We start from the raw sequence: 4432 nt of genomic DNA on the forward strand, positions 1-4432 counted from the left end.
TTTTTAAGCCAATGAAAATCTAAGTAAATGGATGGCAGATGGTGGCTGCCAGTTTCTCACTCTTGGAATGGGAGAATACAGATAAGCCAGGGGAGGTGCTAGAAAGATGTATGTGATGAGGAAATAGAGTTGGAGACATCAGTATAAACTCATATTTAGCTTAGTATAGATACAGATGGTTACATATAGAAATATTTAGAAAAGTTTATGTACATGGGTTAGTATACACACATATATTTCCTTGCTCTCTCAGCTGAGTGACTTAGAAGCAATGACATCCCAGTAGCAATGAGCACACTTAGTGCCCAGATCTTGGTTTCTAATACCATTCTTCAGTAAAAGTGGTCCCTGTTGAAATGGCTGATTCTAGGACTGGGATAGCATAGGAAATATACAAGATAAGCCTGAAGGATGTTGCCAATAGCCAAATCTGGATAGAAAGAAAGAGAGAGAGAGAGACAGAGAGAGAGAGAGAGAGAAAGGAAGGAAGGAAGGAAGGAGGGAAGGAAGGAAGAAAGGGGTATAGGATTATAACTCAATATCCACGAATACTCACTGATATAAATAAATAAATAAGGAGAGAAGAGACATATCACCCAAGCAAAAGAATTTCAAATAATTTATGTACATACTCTGCCCTCGAGGAGGGAGAACATTACTCTCCACTACTTAAGTGTTGGCTGCATGTAGTAACTTCCTTCCAAAAAGTACAGTACGGAAAGGGGAATAGAAAGACTAACTTTGCAGTGGAGAAACCTGACAAACACCATTCTTTTATTTTTTTCTTTCTTTCTTTTTTTTTTTTTTTTTTGCGGTACGCGGGCCTCTCACTGTTGTGGCCTCTCCCATTGTGGAGCGCAGGCTCAGCGTCCATGGCTCACGGGCCCAGCCGCTCCGCAGCATGTGGGATCTTCCCGGACCGGGGCACAAACGTGCGTCCCCTGCATCGGCAGACGGACTCTCAACCACTGCGTCACCAGGGAAGCCCGATAGTATGCATTCTTGATATGATATGATGAAAATGGCATCTTCCCTCCATGGTCTTCCTCCCAAAATCCATAACCACATTATAATCATGGTAAAAAATATCAGACAAATCCCAATTGAGGGACATTCTAGTAAATACCGAACCAATATTTCTTAAAACTGTCAAGATCATCAAAAATAAGTCTGAGAAACTGTCACAGCCAAGAGAAACCTAAGGAGACATGACAGCTAAATGTAGTGTGGGATCCTGGCTGGATCCTGCAACAGAAAATGAACATTAGTTTAAAATTAAGAGAATCCAAATAAAGTATAGACTTTAATTAACAATAACATGTCAATGCAGGTTCATTGGTTGTAACAAATGTACCATACTAATGTAGGATGTGAATAATAGGAGGAACTGGGAGTAGAGTATATGGGAACTTTCTGTCCTATGTTCTCAATTTTTCTGTAAGTCTAGAACAATTACAGAATTTTTTAAAAATTATTAAAACAAAATAAAAGATAGATGCCACAGTCCACCTGGACCCTAATTCAAAGCCAATGAGCCTGTGCTGCCCTGGACTGAGCTGGAAACCTGCCTTGGTCAACTGGGCATTGATGCTTCTGGAAGAACTCCATGCCTCTCAGCCAGCCTTCTCTTCTAAGCCACCCGTTTGCCTTACCCTGCCCCTCAGATCCTTTGAAATTCCCTTCCTCTATCAAGTTCCCCCAGACAAACCCAGGGAACGTTTGAATAATGGTGCCTTCCCCACTGAGCCCTAAATCTCTGCTTGGCTATGAGCATGTCTAGGATGAGAATTGGCCATAAAATTCTAAGATTTGAAGGCCAACACCATTGCTCTTTACCTCTTTTAGCCCTTAAAGTTATAGTGTCTCTCAGCCAGGTAAAAAGGGTTCCCACTCTGTCAGAGTGTAACTGGAAAGCTGTGATTTAGCCCATCCTCTTCAGGTCTTGGGGTTCTTTTGCCTTGTTCCTTACACACTTTTTAAGTAGGTAGGAGTTTATTCTGTCCTCTACATCAGTAAAGGAGTCTAAAGAAGGTTTATTAGTCAGCTTGGGCTGACATAGCAAATACCACAAACTGGGCTCGAAGTCAAAGATCAAGGTGTCAGCAGGTTTGGTCTCTCCTGAGGCCTCACTCCTTGGCTTACAGATGATCATTTTCTAGCTATGTCCTCATACAGCCTCACCTTTGTGTGTATGCTTCCTTGGCGTCTCTGTCTCTTCTCCTAAGAACAGCAGTCCTATTGAATTAGGGCCCCACTTTTATTATGTTATTAATCTTAATTACCCCTTTAAAGGCCATATATCCAAGTACAGTTTCATTAGAGGTTATGGCTTCAACATATGAATTTGGGGAGGCACAATAGAGTCTATAACAGAGACTCTTCTTCCTCAGTTCCCTGTAACCAGCTCTGCTGACCTACGTCCCCTTAACCCAGCTCCACACCAGCCTCCTGATTTTAAGCTGAAGATAATTTGAGATTCAACAGATGCAGAAAGAAGCCTTCTAAGAACTTCCTTTATCTGACTAAGCAGGAGCTGCTGAGAAATGAGGCTGTCATAAATCCCCTCTTGGAGGCGGGTCTACTCCCAGGAGAGAGACCAAGATAAACATACTGTAAATCCCTTCCTTGGGACGTTTCACAGCCATGAAGAAGAAAAAAACACTCACACCTGCTTAAACAAACATTATCAAAAATGTTCTTATCTTTGGTTTGTTCTCCTTAAAACCTATTTGTCCTTCTTAGTGAAATTTTTTTGTTCTTCTCATAGAAGTCCCCTCCCTTTCCCCTTCTAAGTTAGGTCTAAAGCCTCTAACTTTAACCATTTAGGGAGCTAGCTACTTCTTTTGTTAGTTCCCGTATGTACACACATAGAAATAAACCTTTTTTCTCCTATTGATATGTCTTTTGCCAGTTTAATTTTCAGGGCCCCAGGCACTAAAGTAAGAGGATAGGGGGCAAGTTTTTCTTCTCAAACAGTGCCACCAGCTCTCCCCTCTCGTTCTCAGAGCAAGCGCAAGAGGAGGACACTGACACTCTCAGAGGAGGACTCTGGCTTGTAAACCAATTTGTCGAAGGTCAAAAAACTAGTAAGCTGCAGAGTCCTGTGCAAATAAGCACAAGGAATTTTGTCATAATATCCTACCTCTCTCCAAGTTCTATTCTTTCCCCAGGACACCTAGCCTTTCCCCAGGACACCTAGCTATCCTCATTAATGTCCTTGTTATATTTAGGCAGGTGGCAGTGATAGTGGAGGCGCTGATAGCTTAATACTTTCAAAGAATAGGTATTAGCTAAGCCCTGGCTATTACGGCTTTCAACAGCTTCAGAGGAAAACAACGGATGACAGTGCAGTTCATCTATCTTTCTGATTAGTGGCTATCCAGAAACAAAAAAAATTTTAAAAGCAACCAAACAGATATTACTTCTCAAGACTTTGTGGTGCTGCTCTTTTTGCACTGTCGTATCAGGGTCATAAGGGTTTCTTCGTGGACAGAGAGGCCGTAAGGCAAGTAATATATATTCAGAGCACTGTGTAGTGCCTCTGAGTGTCCCAACATTTGTGAGGATAGCCATCAAGCTTTTCAGAGGCCAAGTCTCCAGTATGTTAGAAGAAGATTTTTCTGCCCTCAGAAAGTGTTTTTGAATCACATTTGTTCTTGTTATTTTCATTATGCTAATGATATCTGAATACAAGCTTTCTGTAAGAAGTGATCAAAGCAAACAGAGGTTTGTAGTAATGAACTCACAACTGATATATGTGTTTTTTTTTTTAATCTGTTACTCTCTTGACTGAAACCAAGGATCAGTACACCTTATTTTATAACTTTTAAAACATTTATATTTTTTCATCTGCCATATTGGGGTAAGAAGAGCCCGCCTTTCCAGGTGACAAAGAATAAATGAGATAACTTACATAAAAGACCTGCATCATCGGCATTCAAAGTGCCTTTTCACTTCCCCCACAAAGATGCTGGTTACATGGTCAATATGTAAATAGGGGCAGGGGCTAGTTAAGCAGTTTTGAAGGACAAAAAGGCTACTTTGCCCCCATGTCTCTTTTCTCATGCCTGTCATTATGCCAGCACTATTCCTTAGATTTAAGGGACTGGATATTAGAATTGGATACACTGAGTTTAAATCCTGTTTTTACACTTTAACTGTAAACATGTAACTCAGTGCATATGTGGCAGGGCGGACACACCTTATTTTTCCTGATTGGGAAATGTTAACAGTTACAACGTCTGCCTCATAAAGTTCTTGGGGAGGACTAAATGGGATGGCACCCGTGAGGTGCTTAGCACTGAGCATGGTCCTTCTCTAATTACTAAATAAATATTAGTTATTATGATTAAGACACTGGCTGCCCTTGTTACAGCCGTGCCATGGAACAGTAATATATTGTTAGTGAATAACACATTAGCTTGAAATATTT

The sequence above is a fragment of the Aethalodelphis obliquidens genome, unplaced genomic scaffold (assembly GCF_003676395.1).
Source record: "Aethalodelphis obliquidens isolate GAN/ISIS:26980383/991018 unplaced genomic scaffold, ASM367639v1 scaffold74, whole genome shotgun sequence".
In the NCBI taxonomy this organism is placed as follows: domain Eukaryota; kingdom Metazoa; phylum Chordata; class Mammalia; order Artiodactyla; family Delphinidae; genus Aethalodelphis; species Aethalodelphis obliquidens.